Source organism: Salvelinus fontinalis, chromosome 28, assembly GCF_029448725.1.
Source record: "Salvelinus fontinalis isolate EN_2023a chromosome 28, ASM2944872v1, whole genome shotgun sequence".
Classification (NCBI taxonomy): Eukaryota; Metazoa; Chordata; class Actinopteri; order Salmoniformes; family Salmonidae; genus Salvelinus; species Salvelinus fontinalis.
This window is the reverse complement of record NC_074692.1, coordinates 41,885,285-41,903,158: the sequence shown is the minus strand read 5'-3', so window position 1 is coordinate 41,903,158 and position 17,874 is coordinate 41,885,285. Positions and strand designations below refer to the sequence as shown.

Here is a 17,874-nt window from a genome sequence, read left to right as displayed (position 1 = left end):
CATTATTTAGTCTCCGGTGCTTGTCTGTAATGGATTTGTATATCAATACAAAGGAAATAAAATGCTTCTCTCTTAAATATACAGTACTTAAATAAAAATGGATGTGATATATCAGCCGGTATATATCAGTCAATATACACTACCGTTCAAAAGTTTGGGGTCATTTAGAAATGTCTTTGTTTTTGAAAGAAAAGCACATTTTTTTTGTCCATTAAAATAACATCAAATTGATCAGAAATACAGTGTAGACATTTTTTATGTTGTAAATGACTATTGTAGCTGGAAAAGGCTGAGTTTTAATGGAATATCTACATAGGTGGGTTCGATTACAGGCTCAAAATGGCCAGAAACGAAGACCTCTCTTCTGAAACCCGTCATGCTATTATTGTTCTGAGAAATTAAGGCTGTTCCATGCGAGAAATTGCCAAGAAACTGAAGATCTCGTACAACGCTGTGTACTACTGCCTTCACAGAACAGCGCAAACTGTCTCTAACAAGAATAGAAAGAGGAGTTGGAGGCCCCGGTGCACAACTGAGCAAGAGGACAAGTACATTAGAGTGTCTAGTTTGAGAAACAGACACATCACAAGTCCTCAACTGGCAGCTTCATTAAATAGTACCCGCAAAACACCAGTCTCAACATCAACAGTGAAGAGGCGACTCCGGGATGCTGGCCTTCTAGGCAGAGTTGCAAAGAAAAAGCCATATCTTTGTCCAGTGTCTGTGTTCTTTTGCCCATCTTAATCTTTAATTTTTATTGGCCAGTCTGAGATTATTCAGAAGAAAAATAAATAAATAATTATCTCTACTATTATTCTGACATTTCACATTCTTAAAATAAAGTGGTGATCCTAAATGACCTAAGGCACAGAATTTGTACTTGGATTAAATGTCAGGAATTGTGAAAAACTGAGTTTAAATGTATTTGGCTAAGGTGTATGTAAACTTCTGACTTCAATTGTATGTATCTATAAAATATGAAACATCTTAAAGGGTGTCATTTGGCTCTGTACTGGTGCCCTCTGCAATTTCTCCAGTGCACCAGGAGCTGGTCTCCCGAGCCATCGTGCTCCCGTTCCTTTTCTGGACTTCTGTCGCCTGGCTAGCCAGAGAGGCTACGTTTCTTGCCAGCGATGACGTCACAGCCTTGATGGTGCAAGCTGTGCTCTGGCTGTCAGTGATGGGAGCCTCCAGCTGTGATAGCCCTACATCCAGCAGGGCTGAGATGTCTTTATACACAGCGATCACTATGGCACCCAGGACTTTCTCCCCTCTGAAAACTTTGCTTTCTTGATGAAAGTTGATGACTGTAAGTTCCTTGTATGTGGCCAGATGCTGCAGCAACTGATCAAAGATTGTTACCGAGACCAGAATATAGCTGGGGAACTTCGAGCTGAAATTTAGGATTAGGATCTTTCTAATGATCTTGCGTAAAGTCTCTTGATTCATGACACTGGAGCTGTCCTTCTCTAATCCGCTCTGTGTGCTGGATCCTGGGGCCTTCACCCCATACCTATCTAGGTTTAGCCTGCACTGCGATGAAGTCCTCCATGTCTAGGAATATTGGCAGGTCCACTGCTGCCTCTGCTGCACAGCTAAGGGAGCTGGAGCTGCTCTCTACAGAAAGGTCAACGCTTCCTATCTGCTCTACTGTGGTAGAGTATGGCTGAGGTGTCACCTGGATAGCCAGATATGCATTGTTTCTTGCCAGGGATGATGTTATGGTTTTCATAATGCTGGTTATCTTTTTGCTGTCAGAGATGGGATCCTCCAACTGCTCCAGCCCCAGCCCAAGCAGGGCTGAGTTGTCCATATCAACAGCAGTGATAATGGTGTCAAAAACTCTGTCCCCTCCAAACACTTTGTTCTCAAATTAAGAACCTACATCTGTATATGCCTATCGGTTAAACCAGTCATTTTTCCTGACCACACAGTCAGTAAAACTCTAGTTGGAGTCACATGTATTTCCTGGTCAGGTCACATGGTTAGAAACAACTCATGGGCTGCGGTCCAAACACTTAAAAGACACACCATATCCCCTCAGCAGTGAAACCAAACATGATATATCCCGTGCTTGATATAGTGGACTGACATAGATGCCATTAGGCTATTCATTTTGGGTACCGTCAGGAATTATTTTTAGGTCCCAGAACCCAGCAATATTATAAAGCTAATATTTTATAAGAGGTGTTGGAACTCAAGCAGAAGAACATTTGAGGTGCCCAAGTCAAGCACTGATGATTGACTATCTAATAAAGTTAAGGCACTGCTGCTCTTTCTGATTTAATATCCTCCGTTTGTTACAACAAAACTATTCATTATTTATCCATAGCAATGAAGCAATGTGAAGAGGGCACGACAAAACCTATTGGAGACAGAAAAGATTTGGCATGGGTCCTCAGATCCTCAAAAGGTTCTACAGCTGCACCATCAAGAGCATCCTAACTGGTTGCATCACTGCCTGGTATGGCAACTGCTCTGCCTCTGATCGCAAGACACTACAGAGGGTAGTAGGAAGGGCCCAGTACATCACTGGGGCCAAGCTTCCTGCCATCCAGGGCCTCTATACCAGGCGATGTCAGAGGAAGGCCCAAAAATTTGTCAAAGACTCCAGCCACCCTAGTCATAGACTGTTCTCTTTGCCTCCGCACGGCAAGCTGTACCGGAGCGCCAAGTCTAGGTCCAAGAGGCTTCTAAATAAGAGGCTTCTACCCCCAAGCCATAAGTCTCCTGAACATCTAGTCAAATGGCTACCCAAACTATTTGCAGTGCCCCCACCCCCCTCACACCACTGCTACTCTCTGATGTCATCTACGCATACTCACTTTAATAACTCTACCTACATGTACATACTACCTCAATGTGCCCCCGCACATTGACTCTGTATCGGTACCCCCCTGTATAGAGTCTCCCTATAGTTATTTTACTGCTGCTCTTTAATTACTTGTTACTTTTATCTCTTATTCTTATCTATATATATTTTAAACTGAATTGTTGATTATGGGCTCGTAAGTAAGCATTTCACTGTAAGGTCTACAACTGTTGTATTCGGCACATGTAACTAATAAAATTTGATTTGACATATGTTTTCGTTTAAGAACAACTAACCCCCAAGCGTTACACCAAAGAGAATTTGCTTAAATAGTGTTTACAATATGTGTGTTTGTTTTCAGCTAATCACTTCTGTCAGACAGGTTGCCAACAGATACATGAAACAACTAGGAGAGAGTCGTTACACAGTTTAAGTGCAATATTTTTTATTTGAGAAAAAAAATTGGGGTGAAAAACAAAAAGCCATACATTAGATAATAGTGAATAATAATGCCAAGACAAGTGTTATGATATGGTAGCCTAACCAACCTGGTGGTGAATACCTATCTATAGCCTACCATCACACTTTAGCTCCTTTGGGCAAGTTCTGTAGTACCATGGAGAGCTCCCGTGGTGCTTAATTTATCCATGAGCTTGCATTCCAGCCAGCTTCCTGGTCATCACTTGTTACTGCAACCACAAATGCCTAAACCCCGCCTATTTCAACAATTTATTTTCTTGAAATCAGATTTTAAACCTAACCCTAACCTTAACCCTAACATTAACCGCACTGCTAACCTTATTCATAACCCTAACCTTTAATTAAGACCAAAAAAGCACATTTACATGAATTTCATGAATTTTGTTTTCATGAATTGTTGGGATTTAGACCATTTTGACTTTGTGGCTGTGGTAACAAGTGACAACTCATGTTCCTCGATCGTGTTTTATGCACAGTTCCCATTGGTTAAAGAGAGCACAGGTAACACCCCATGCCGTACCTAAATTCTTAACAGAAACTGTCACTCATTGGGATTCCTATGTTGCGAGCTGGCTGGTGGGGAAGCGAAGTGGCAATAGTCATCTGTGACAACGCTACAGGGGAAAAGAGGTGTCCTCCGGAATTAATAATTTCGGCGATTTTGCCCATACGCTCGTTGAATCGCCGTCTGCATGTAGTCCAGTCAGAAAGGTAAGGGGGTATGGGTGTTTCGTTGTGTTTTATGCAAGTGCATAGATGACAGGTTGTCCAACGGGTTTATGTAGCCTACGTAAATTGAATAGCAATATTCTGGGGAATGCATTCTCACGATGCTTATGTCTAGATGACACCGCTTCTGGCTGGTTGGTTGCCTATATACTACTGGGAATTTACCAAAAGCCAGAAGTTAGGCCTATGTAATAGCGTTGACTTGAGGCACACTGTGCCTTAGATAACGAAGATTAACTGAGCATTACTGATTAGACTGATGCTCTAATGTGGAGGGAGACTGTGTGTGTAAAATATGATGAAGGGAATATTTGATTCAAACCTACCTAATGTGGAATCAGGAATGAGGATGGGGTAAATTATTTGTGTGGTCTTTATACCTGATTTGTGAGCAAAAATGTGTAACTGCCCTGGTATCAAACATGGGTTGTCTGAGAAATCTAAGAATGCCTTCTTCATCCTGAGCTAAAGCTTAGTTGTTAGGTCTGGGGGTTAAAAAGATGCTTCTGAATCACCCCATTATAAATACATAACCACTGCGGTGAATAGGACTACTATAAACACTAAAACGTAGGTAGCCTATACTGTTGTGTGACGTAGAGGGAAATGGTCCAGCAGACTGCGTGTACTGTTGTGTGTCTGTTAGGAAAACTGTCGGCTGTTTCCTTTGCCTTTGATGCTTCATCAGTCGTAGCACATTAAACATTTCTCTGACATGTCTTGGATAAAAGCTGCTTTGAAGTGTTCAGATTAGATAATAGAGGAGACACAATGCAGCGGAAATGGCTCTTGTCACTGTTCAAAGAACGTAATGGGCCAAACGTCGGCTTCGTCCTGGATTCATCTTTTATCCATACGCAAAGCACTATGAAATCAAGGCACTTTATAACTTCTTAATCCTTTTTCTTTTTTTCTATTTTGTAGATCATTGCATTTATTCAATAAGATGCCCCAACGAGATTCATGATGAGGTAGAGACCATAGAGTTGAATAGAACATGTGTATGCTAAATGTAATGTAGAATATCATCTTCTTTAATCTGTTTTCATTGCCCTGGCTGGAATTCACTACCTACCACTTATGCTTTGATGATGCATCATGGATAGGATACTTATTAATCGACTTACTTGGTACAATGAATGTGTCACTAGTGATATTTCGTCCAAGTGATTTTATTTGGCGTGTGTGTGCTCCCCGGAGTAATTACAGCGGTGTGAAAACACCTCTCTCCATGTGTACAGCGTCATGGTAACTTATTCGGCGCCCTGGGGATATATATGTGTGTGTGTGTGTGTGTGTGTGTGTGTGTGTGTGTGTGTGTGTGTGTGTGTGTGTGTGTGTGTGTGTGTGTGTGTGTGTGTGTGTGTGTGTGTGTACACATGTAGGCCAGAATAACAGACTTGATGTCTCAATTCTTCTGTCTCTTCCATCACGAACAGGGCACAAAACCAGTGTTTCCCCTAGGAGTTTCTTTCCAGCAGTGGTAGCAGAGTTAAGCTACTAAATGTATATTTGGGAAACACTGAAAGAAGATTTGTATTTGTATTTATTAAGGATTTCTTTTAGCAGCTTCTCTTGCAACATTAAGGCAGTTATATACATCTTCAAATATTACATGACATTACAATTCATAAAACTTTACCCAATAGAATTAGAATGTTCCTTTAGGCCACTACTCCACTATCACATATTTACAATACAACATTTATGTATATGTGTGTGAATAGTGAGTGTCTTATCATGTGTAGCGCTGCACCCCGTATTATCGGCATATTCGGCATATTCAACTACATTGTTGATTAAGGGCTTGTAAATAAGCATTTCACTGTAAGGTCTATCTATACCTGTTGTATTCGGCGCATGTGACAACTACAATTTGATTTGATTTGTTTAAGAAATATATTACCTTCAACAGTGTTATCTTGTGATCAAGCCATCAATGTTTTGTGATTATTGGTGTCGTTAAAATGTTAGCTAATGGGTTCATAATTAGCATGTTTGACATTTCAGTGGAAATACTACTACTATCAGCTTTTTGATAAGTGGTTTAGCAAAAAGCATAAGTCCCGTATTATCGGCATATGGTCCCCAGTTATTGGCCACCTTACTATTTTGTTCAATTACAAGATATATCTGTTTAATTATGTTAAAAAAGAGGCACCAACCTCGTATCCGAAGTGTTTACTAGATAGTTGACTAGTTGGCTCGTCTTCTGGTAAAAAATAAAAAACACTTGAATGAAATCGTATATTTCAGAGGTAAAAAGTTGGATATTAAATGATGTGTGGTCTGTCGCACAGTCGAATATTACAATATAGAGCGTGTCCCACAAAATGTGTAGATATATAACTTTTTTGAAAACTCTCAAAACCTAATTTTGCAATAAAAATTGATGGTCAGCTTGCTAGTCCATTTAAATGTTGAACTCGAGGTGATTTAATCCTCTAACCGCTAGAGAGTGTCTGAAGTTAGGGGTGTCCGATGTTGGGGGAAAATTAGCTATGTGTGTCTGTGCCTGTGTGTGTGTCTTCGCAGTCCCTGCTGTTCCAAAAGTCTTCTTAGGGATAGCCCCCTTTTTTTCTGATTCTTGCCTAAATGACATACCCAAATCTAACTGCCTGTAGCTCAGGCCCTGAAGCAAGGATATGCATGTTCTTGGTACCATTTGAAAGGAAACACTTTGAAGTTTGTGGAAATGTGAAATGAATGTAGGAGACTATAACACAATAGATCTGGTAGAAGAAAATACAAAGAAAAAACCAACCTGTCTTTTTCTACCACCATCTTTGAAATGCAAGAGAAAGGTCATATTTATAGCCATCACTCTGGTTGTAATTCCGATAGTGTCCACAAGATGACAGAAGTGTATGTGCAAAGTGTTAGATAACATAAAAAATGACTGAACAGCAAGACGTTTAGTGTCAAGTCCCCAGGTACATTTGGGCATATCGTGAATGAGACATTCGCATTCATATTACATTTTTCTGCAAGAATATCGTCAAATCCGTATACTTGGACTTTGAATTTTCCAAGTATTAGTAGCTATATTATAAGTTCAACATTTGCAAAAAACCCAGTTTTCATAACTTCATAACTCTGAATATTCGTATACGTTGTGTCCAAAAGGAAAAGGCATACTGTCGCAAAAGGTTTGCGCCTACATTTTGAGACAGGGTTTCCGGATACTCCTGTAAAGCCCAGCTCATTGGCTATCTAGTTAGCTTCGTTTGACCCCAATTAGTGCTTATTTGACAAAGATACAGTCCTTCAAAGGATGGCTTCCCGCGTCATCGGCGTGCCATGAAGGCGTCGCTCTCTGACCAAATATGTTGTCTTATAGGATATACTACAAACCTAATGAAATAGTGAAGTCTTGTTTCCTTCTAGGATCTCTGAGGAATACATACGGATGTGATTTGACTCGTTCAAATAACGTTTAGGGTGAGATTTTCACAGATTCCTTTCTTCGCAAATTGAACGAGTGGAAATACAAAATCGATCACACGTGCTATATGGACCTTTTTAGGATATGAAAAATGATTTTATCTAACAAAACGACACTTCATGTTATCTCTGGGAATCTTTGGATTATAAATCAGAGCAAGATTTCAGAATGTAAGTACACATTTCATCTTCAGAGGTGATTTTATCAAACCTATCGCATTGTTGGTTAAGGGCTTGTAAGTAACCATTTCCCTGTAAGGTCTACACTTGTATTCAGTGCGTGACAAATAAAATGAGATTTTATTAAAGTTTTTTATTTAACCTTTATTTAACTAGGCAAGTCAGGTTTTGATTTGATTTGATTCAAGTTCAATTCGTATTCTGATCAGCTCTACACCCCATCCTGCGGCGACGGGGACTGGGTTTAAAAATAAAAATAATATATAAATATAGGACAAAACACACATCACGACTAGAGAGACAACACACCACTACATAAAGAGAGACCTAAGACAACAACATAGCAAGGCAGCAACACATGACAACACAGCATGGTAGCAACACAACATGACAACAACATGGTAGCAACACAACATGGTAGCAGCACAAAACATGGTACAGACATTATTGGGCACAGACAACAGCACAAAGGGCAAGAAGGTAGAGACAAAAATACATCACGCAAAGCAACCACAACTGTCAGTAAGAGTGTCCATGTCACGTTCCTGACCTGTTTTCCTTTGTTACGTATTTGTTTTAGTTGGTCAGGGCGTGAGTTGGGTGGGTTGGTCTAGGTTTGTTTTTCTATGTTGGGATTTTTGTGTTTGGCCTGGTATGATTCTCAATCAGAGACAGGTGTGTATCGTTTGTCCCTGATTGAGAGTCATACTAAGGCAGCCAGGGTTTCACTGGTGTTTTGTGGGTGTTTGTTTCCTGTGTCAGTGTTTGGGCCACACAGGACTGTTTTCAGGTTAGTCACGTTTGTAGAGTTTCGTAATTTGTAGTGTTTGTTGTTTGTTCATTAAAGCATGAATACCTACTACTCCGCATCTTGGTCCAATCCATGCTCCTCCTCGTCTGAGGAGGAGAACGACTACGACAACCTTTACAGTCCATGTCTTTCTGATCCTAACTGATCAAAAATCCTAACTGATCCTAACTCCTCTAACCTCTGAAGGTATTTCATATGGTTGTTCTAATCAAGTCTGCTGGGTTGTTGTTTACATCCTCTGTTCTTTATCTGGAATGTTCACAGAGATATGGTCATTCTGATAGTGTGGAGGACCACTTGTGTCTGTCTAGTCTACTCCTGGCTAGCGTTTCCATCCCAGAGCAAGCACCAATTAGCTTGAAGCTAGCCTGTCTAGGGCTCCTGGGCTACCACCGAAGCCCACTCCTGGGTTACAACATCCGGACCCCTACTACTGCCGGTACGGGGCACGGAACCCCACCGATCCTGTAACGGTCCTGACCTGTTTTATGTTGTTTTTGTATGTGTTTATGGTCAGGGCATGTGTTTTGGGTGGGCAGTCTATGTTATCTGTTTCTATGTTGGTTTTGGTTGCCTGGTAAGGCTCTTAATTAGAGGCAGGTGTTTTGCGTTCTCCTCTAATTAAGAGTCATATTTAGGTAGGGTGTTCTCACTGTTTGTTTGTGGGTGATTGTCTTCCGTATCTGTGTTATGTCTTGCACCATACGGGACTGTTCGGTTGTTCGTTTCGTTTCGATGTAGTCTGTTCCTGTCCGTGAGTTTCACGTTTTAGTTAAGTAAGTTCATGTTCAGGTTTTTTTCGTCTACGTCGTTTTCTTGTTTTGTATTTTTGAAAGTGTTTTGTTTTTTTGTGTTGCCATCGTCGTGTTAAATAAAAGATGGCTTATTTCCCTAATGCTGCATTTTGGTCTGATGATCCTTCTCTCCTCTCCTCGTCCGAGGATGAGGAGAGCGACAGCCCTAACAGAATCACCCACCAAACGAGGACCAAGCGGCAAGGGAATGCTCAACAGAGCAACAAGGACTCCTGGACTTGGGAGGAGATCCTGGACGGTAGAGGACCTTGGGCTCAGCCAGGGGAATATCGCCGTCCCAAGGAGGAGTTGGAAGCAGCGAAGGCTGAGAGGCGCTGGTATGAGGAGGCAGCGCGGCGACGCGGTTGGGAGCCCGTGAGTCAGACCCAAAAATTTATTGGGGGGGGGGGGCACACGAGGAGTGTGGCAAAGCCGGGTAGGATACCCGAGCCAACTCCCCGTGCTTACCGTGGAGGTAGAAGGCGTCGTACTGGTAAGACACCGTGTTATGCGGTAAAGCGCACGGTGTCCCCAGTACGCGTGCTTAACCCAGTGCGGGCTATTCCACCTTGCCGCACTGGGAGGGCTAAGTTGGGCATCGAGCCGGATGTCATGAAGCCGGCCCAACGTATCTGGCCTCCAGTACGTCTCCTCGGGCCGGCGTACATGGCACCAGCCTTACAGGTGGTGTCCCCGGTTCGCCTGCATAGCCCAGTGCGGGCTATTCCACCTCGCCGCACTGGCAGGGCTACGGGGACCATTCAAACTGGTAGGGTTGGGGAGGCTCGGTGCTCAAGAGCACGTGTCCTCCTTCACGGTCCGGTAGACCCGGTGCCACCTCCATGTACCAGTCCTCCGGTGGCAGCCCCCCGTACCAGGCTGTCTCTCCGGGTTCTCTCTCCAGCTGTTTCCTCCTCTCCAGCGCAGCCAGTGCCTAGACCACGCACCAGGCTGTCTCTCCTTCTCCTCCCTACAGAGCCGTCCTGCCATGACCAGCCAGAGCCGTCCTGCCATGACCAGCCAGAGCCGTCCTGCCATGACCAGCCAGAGCCGTCCTGCCATGACCTGCCAGAGCCGTCCAGCCATGACCTGCCAGAGCCGTCCTGCCGGGACCTGCCAGAGCCGTCCAGCCGGGACCTGCCAGAGCCGTCCAGCCGGGGCCTGCCAGAGCCGTCCAGCCGGGGCCTGCCAGAGCCGTCCAGCCGGGGCCTGCCAGAGCCGTCCAGCCGGGGCCTGTCAGAGCCGTCCAGCCGGGACCTGCCAGAGCCGTCCAGCCGGGACCTGCCAGAGCCGTCCAGCCGGGACCTGCCAGAGCCGTCCAGCCGGGACCTGCCAGAGTCCGTCCAGCCGGGACCTGCCAGAGTCCGTCCAGCCGGGACCTGCCAGAGTCCCCCAGCCGGGACCTGCCAGAGTCCCCCAGCCGGGACCTGCCAGAGTCCCCCAGCCGGGACCTGCCAGAGTCCCCCAGCCGGGACCTGCCAGAGTCCCCCAGCCGGGACCTGCCAGAGTCCCCCAGCCGGGACCTGCCAGAGTCCCCCAGCCGGGACCTGCCAGAGTCCCCCAGCCGGGACCTGCCAGAGTATCTCAGCCGGGATCTGCCAGAGTATCTCAGCCGGGACCTGCCCCTTGTCACGGTGCTGCCCCTTGTCCCGGTGCTACCCCTTCTCCCGGTGCTGGCCGTTCATTTAGGGGATGTTAGTTTTAGGGTGGTCATTGGGAGGGGAAGACAGAAGCGGGGAGTGACTATGGTGGTGTGGGGACAGCGTCCAGAGCCGGAGCCACCACCGTGGTCAACTGCCCACCCAGACCCTCCCCTGGACTTTGTGCTGGTGCGCCCGGCGTTCACACCTTGAGGGGGGGGGGTTCTGTAACGGTCCTGACCTGTTTTATGTTGTTTTTGTATGTGTTTATGGTCAGGGCATGTGTTTTGGGTGGGCAGTCTATGTTATCTGTTTCTATGTTGGTTTTGGTTGCCTGGTAAGGCTCTTAATTAGAGGCAGGTGTTTTGCGTTCTCCTCTAATTAAGAGTCATATTTAGGTAGGGTGTTCTCACTGTTTGTTTGTGGGTGATTGTCTTCCGTATCTGTGTTATGTCTTGCACCATACGGGACTGTTCGGTGTTTCGTTTCGATGTAGTCTGTTCCTGTCCGTGAGTTTTACGTTTTAGTTAAGTAAGTTCATGTTCAGGTTTTTTTCGTCTACGTCGTTTTCTTGTTTTGTATTTTTGAAAGTGTTTTGTTTTTTCGTGTTGCCATCGTCGTGTTAAATAAAAGATGACTTATTTCCCTAATGCTGCATTTTGGTCTGATGATCCTTCTCTCCTCTCCTCGTCCGAGGATGAGGAGAGCGACAGCCCTAACAGATCCTCTACGACTGGAATACTGACATAATCTGCCCGAGGATTCCAACAGGCCCCTCAGGCGTGACGTCCGCTGAAGGCCCATTCTGGAAACACCGGCCTACTAGCTACCTGGAGCAACTTGGAATCCTACTAATCCACGACAGGTTTAACAACGTCACCGCACGAAGAGCAGAATTACTCAACAATTTACCAGCATCGGACTGTATCTCGACAACAACGCCGTATTCCTGCCGTAATCCCCGAGCCACTACTTCTGATCCTCACAGCTAGCTTGCAGCTAGCGCAGCTAGCGCCACTGCCACGAAGCTAACACCAGTTAGCAAACACAATTCTACAATTCACAACCTCTCTTTCGCCATCGCCATCCGGCTTGGATTCTCTGTCGACACGACCACGTCTGGTCTGCAGACGAATACCCCATCCGCTGTGCCCTCAACCGGCCTCCGTCTGAGCAGACCCCCTCCGTCTGAGCAGACCACCCCCCGGGCTACTAACTTTAAAACGCCGCGTACTAGCTTAGTGGAGGCCTCCCTGCTCCATCTACGGCTGCCCCCTGGACACTATGATCACTTGGCTACATAGCTGATGCCTGCTTGACTGTCCATTAATTCACGGTACTCCATTCTGTTTATTTGTGTTTTATCTGTCGGCTCTGTGCTTTAACTCAGGATCTGTGTGTAGTTAATCCGACCCTCTCTGCCTAGTCGCCGCCATTTTTACCTGCTGTTGCTGTGTTAGCTGACTAGCTGCTGTTATCTCACCTGTTGTTTTAGCTAGCTCTCCCAATCAAGACCTGCAATCACTTTATGCCTTATTGTATGTCTCTCTCAAATATCAATATGCCTTGCATACTGTTGTTCAGGCTAGTTATCATTGTTTTGGTTTGCAATGGACCCCGTAGTTCCACTCTCCGTACCTTTGATACATCCTTTGTCCCACCCCCCACACATGCGGTGACCTCACCCATTGAGACCAGCATGTCCAGAGATACAACCTCTCTTATCATCACCCAGTGCCTGGGCTTGCCTCCGCTGTACCCGTGCCCCACCATACCCTGGTCTGCACATTATGCCCAGAATCTATTCTACCACGCCCATAAATCTGCTCCTTTTATTCCTTGTCCCCAACGCTCTAGGCGACCAGTTTTGATAGCCTTTAGCCGCACCCTCATCCTACTACTCCTCTGTTCCTCGGGTGATGTGGGGGAAACCCAGGCCCTGCATGTCCCCAGTCACCCTCATTTGTTGACTTCTGTGATTGAAAAAGCCTTGGCCTCATGCATGTCAACATCAGAAGCCTCCTCCCTAAGTTTGCCTTACTCACCGCTTTAGCACATGTGCAACTGTTCAGGGAAGTCAGGAACCAATACACGCAGTCAGTCAGGAAAGCAAAGGCCAGCTTTTTCAAGCAGAAATTTGCATCCTGTAGCTCTAACTCCAAAAAGTTCTGGGATACTGTAAAGTCCATGGAAAACAAGAGCACCTCCTCCCAGCTGCCCACTGCACTGAGGCTAGGTAACACGGTCACCACTGATAAGTCCGTGATAATCGAAAACTTCAACAAACATTTCTCAATGGCCGGCCATGCCTTCCTCCTGGCGACTCCAACCTTGGCCAACAGCCCCGCCCCCCCCCCCCCCCCCCCCCCGCTGCTACTCGCCCAAGCCTCCCCAACTTCTCCTTTACCCATATCCAGATAGCAGATGTTCTGAAAGAGCTGAAAAACCTGGACCCATACAAATCAGCTGGGCTTGACAATCTGGACCCCCTATTTCTGAAACTGTCCGCCGCCATTGTCGCACCCCCTATTACCAGCCTGTTCAACCTCTCCTTCGTATCATCTGAGATCCCCAAGGATTGGAAAGCTGCCGCGGTCATCCCCCTCTTCAAAGGGGGAGACACCCTGGACCCAAACTGTTACAGACCTATATCCATCCTGCCCTGCCTATCTAAGGTCTTCAAAAGCCAAGTCAACAAACAGATCACTGACCATCTCGAATCCCACCGTACCTTCGCTGTGCAATCCGGTTTCCGAGCCGGTCACGGGTGCACCTCAGCCACGCTCAAGGTACTAAACGATGTCATAACCGCCATCGATAAAAGACATTACTGTGCAGCCGTCTTCATCGACCTGGCCAAGGCTTTCGACTCTGTCAATCACCATATTCTTATCGGCAGACTCAGTAGCCTCGGTTTTTCTAATGACTGCCTTGCCTGGTTCACCAACTACTTTGCAGACAGAGTTCAGTGTGTTAAATCGGAGGGCATGTTGTCCGGTCCTCTGGCAGCCTCTGTGGGGGTACCACAGGGTTCAATTCTCGGGCCGACTCTTTTCTCTGTATACATCAATGATATTGCTCTTGCTGCGGGCGATTCCCTGATCCACCTCTACGCAGACGACACCATTCTGTATACTTCCGGCCCTTCCTTGGACACTGTGCTATCTAACCTCCAAACGAGCTTCAATGCCATACAACACTCCTTCCGTGGCCTCCAACTGCTCTTAAACGCTAGTAAAACCAAATGCATGCTTTCAACCGTTCGCTGCCTGCACCCGCACGCCCGACTAGCATCACCACCCTGGACGGTTCCGACCTAGAATATGTGGACATCTATAAGTACCTAGGTGTCTGGCTAGACTGCAAACTCTCCTTCCAGACTCATATCAAACATCTCCAATCCAAAATGAAATCTAGAATCGGCTTTCTATTCCGCAACAAAGCCTCCTTCACTCACGCCGCCAAACTTACCCTAGTAAAACTGACTATCCTACCGATCCTCGACTTCGGCGACGTCATCTACAAAATAGCTTCCAATACTCTACTCAGCAAACTGGATGCAGTTTATCACAGTGCCATCCGTTTTGTTACTAAAGCACCTTATACGACCCACCACTGCGACCTGTATGCCCTAGTCGGCTGGCCCTCGCTACATGTTCGTCGTCAGACCCACTGGCTCCAGGTCATCTACAAGGCTATGCTAGGTAAAGTGCCGCCTTATCTCAGTTCACTGGTCACGATGGCTACACCCACCCGTAGCACGCGCTCCAGCAGGTGTATCTCACTGATCATCCCTAAAGCCAAAACCTCATTTGGACGCCTTTCCTTCCAGTTCTCTGCTGCCTGCGACTGGAACGAATTGCAAAAATCTCTGAAGTTGGAGACTTATCTCCCTCAACAACTTCAAAAATCTGCTATCCGAGCAGCTAACCGATCGCTGCAGCTGTACATAGTCCATCTGTAAACTACCCACCCAATTTACCTACCCCACCCCCCATACTGCTTTTATTTATTTACTTTTCTGCTCTTTTGCACACCAGTATCTCTTCTTGCACATGATCATCTGATGATTTATCACTCCAGTGTTAATCTGCTAAATTGTAATTATTCAATTTATTGCCTACCTCATGCCTTTTGCACACATTGTATATAGATTCTCTTTTTTCTACCATGTTATTGACTTGTTTATTGTTTACTCCATGTGTAACTCTGTGTTGTTGTCTGTTCACACTGCTATGCTTTATCTTGGCCAGGTCGCAGTTGCAAATGAGAACTTGTTCTCAACTAGCCTACCTGGTTAAATAAAGGTGAAATAAAATTAAAAATTAAAAAATATCTCTACGTTAATTTGTCAGTAATGCTTTATTTTACAGTCCTGATTCAGATGGAATTGACCTTATTATTTTGTGGATACTTTCTGAGACTTACTTCAAGCCTGGCAGTACCAGTATAATAAAATTAATAATACTCTAGTTTCTGAATATGTATACCAGGTATATGCTATTTGTCTTTACTTGGTCACATTTACATAGCCTATGGATGGTCTGTTCTGTTGACAAACAGTAAAAACAGCACTGATTGTGAGGTACACGAGGCCTGTAGAAATGCCCATATAATGTTGCTTTGGCCGGGACTCTGTGACTCAGAGCAAAGGGGTGGGGATTAGAATATTGTATGTGTGTATAACCCCAAGAGAAGGGGTTATAGCAGTAGGGGGATTGGGGTCAGTCCTTTCTGGAAATGTGAAATGTTTGTCCAACAGATTCCAGAGAGGCCTGTCTGTCTGTTCCTAAGGCCCACAGCCCCTGTTGTCCCTGTCCTTTCACCGCTCAGCTCTTTATTCTCCACTACTTTCCGTCTCAATTAACACACAGGGGAGCTTTGTGTGGCCAGAGTGCTGTGTGTGTGCGTGTGTGTCTGTTAGTGTGTGTGCGTGCGTGTGTGTGTGTGTGTGAAAGAGATAAATTGACAGTGAAAATTACGGACATACACAGGCAGACGAAGAGAGAGAATGCAGAGAGAGGGAGCGAGAGAGAGAACTCAGAGAGAGAGAGAGATAAAAAGAAAGAGAAAGTGAGGGAGAAGAGTTTTACCCAGAGGAAGAGGAGGATCCCTTTCATAAAGAGCATTTCCCCATAGCTACCTGGCGTTGTGAGCTGCAGTACCAGTGTCCCTCTCAAGTAAATGACATCCTCTCATACAACTGGTAGCCTACATGTAGGTAGAGTGCAGTGCACTTCAGATCTGTGTTACGTGCTCTGTATCGATTCTTATGTTATGGTTATCATCATTGTTATTGCAGAATAAAGGAAGAGGATGTGATTATAAGAGCCTGATCAGCAGAGGTTGGACCAGTTCTCCACCACTAACCACCTTAAAGGATCCTTAGCCACTGTCTGCTGCTATAGGACTGGTGAGTTGACATGTAGCCTCCTCTCCACATGGCTTGTGAATAACTATTGCCGTGTTGATTTCATCCGATGTAGTTAGTATCATAAAAAAGGTAGCATCATTTAGCTAGACAGTGCTCTGCTCTGCTCTCTCTCTCTCTCTCTCTCTCTCTCTCTCTCTCTCTCTCTCTCTTTCTCTTTCTCTTTCTCTTTCTCTCTCTTTCTCCATCTCTCTACATAACAGTAGATGGTTAATTATCATGGTCCAGTCAACAAAGTTGTTGTGAAGATGGGGAGGGGTAGCCAATGTCTGTTATAAAAAGATGTTCTGCGTTTTTGTTGTTCAGGCTCTGGTCTTGTCCCATCTTGATTACTGTCTGGTAATATGGTCAAGTGCAGCAAATAAAAACCTAGCAAAGCTGCACCTGGCTCAACACAGAGCAGCACGCCTTGACCTTAACTGCACATACAGAACTAACATCAACAACATGCAGGCCAGTATTTCCTGGTTGAGGGTTGACAAGAGATAAACTGCTTCTCTTATATTTTTTATGAGACTGTCTGCATAATCAAACAACTTACAGCAGCATACCACCCTGCCTACCACTGCTGGCTTGCTTCTGAAGCTAAGCAGGGTTGGTCCTGGTCAGTCCCTGGATGGGAGACCAGATGCTGCTGGAAGTGGTGTTGGAGGGCCAGTAGGAGGCACTCTTTCCTCTGGTCTAAAAAATATCCCAATGCCCCAGGGCAGTGATTGGGGACACTGCCCTGTGTAGGGTGCCGTCTTTCGGATGGGACGTTAAACGGGTGTCCTGACTCTCTGAGGTCATTAAAGATCCCATGGCACTTATCGTAAGAGTAGGGGTGTTAACCCCGGTGTCCTGGCTAAATTCCCAATCTGACCCTCAAACCATCATGGTCACCTAATAATCCCCAGTTTACAATTGGCTCATTCATCCCCCTCCTCTCCCCTGTAACTATTCCCCAGGTCGTTGCTGCAAATGAGAACGTGTTCTCAGTCAACTTACCTGGTAAAATAACGGTAAAATAAATAAATAAATAAAAACAGCTCAGACACCCATACATACCCCACCAGACATGCCACCAGGGGTTTCTTCAAAGTCCAAATTCACGGCAACGAACAATATTATACAGGTCCATGATCACATTGAACTCCCTTCCATCTTGAATACCCAGGCAAACCTCAAAATTACTTTTCATTTTCAATTTAAAGTTTGATTTTGTTTTCTTCTTTTTCAATCAACAAACAAAACACATTCCACATTCCCAGAGGTGGCAGACATAAATAATATAATTAAATAAAAAACAAACAAACAAACTTGCAGCACTATCTGTGATCATGTTAGCTATGTCCAGCTTTAGCTGAGACAACGAGCAAATAATTAGTTTTACAGCGCCATACACAACATGTATATACACACATATTTCCTTAGTCACCCCATTCACTCTGTCCAATTTGAAATATAGTTGAGTAGTGGAGACCAGAGTCTATCAAACCTGGGATGTCTGTTGTGGAGGTCATAAATGAGCTTTTCAGATGGAATAAAGTCAACAATCTGTTCAATCCACATTT

General features: G+C 45.2%; 1 protein-coding gene across 1 annotated transcript in view; it reads left to right on the top strand.

Moving 5' to 3' along the window:
- The first annotated feature begins 3,753 nt into the window (after nt 1-3,753).
- LOC129826715 (serine/threonine-protein kinase NIM1-like) overlaps nt 3,754-17,874 on the top strand; it is a 47,543-nt gene continuing 33,422 nt past the window's right edge. Inside the window, exons 1-2 of the mRNA XM_055887735.1 lie at nt 3,754-4,003; nt 16,193-16,303. The gene's annotated coding sequence lies outside the window, so the exon portion shown is untranslated. The remainder of the gene's footprint in view (nt 4,004-16,192; nt 16,304-17,874) is intronic.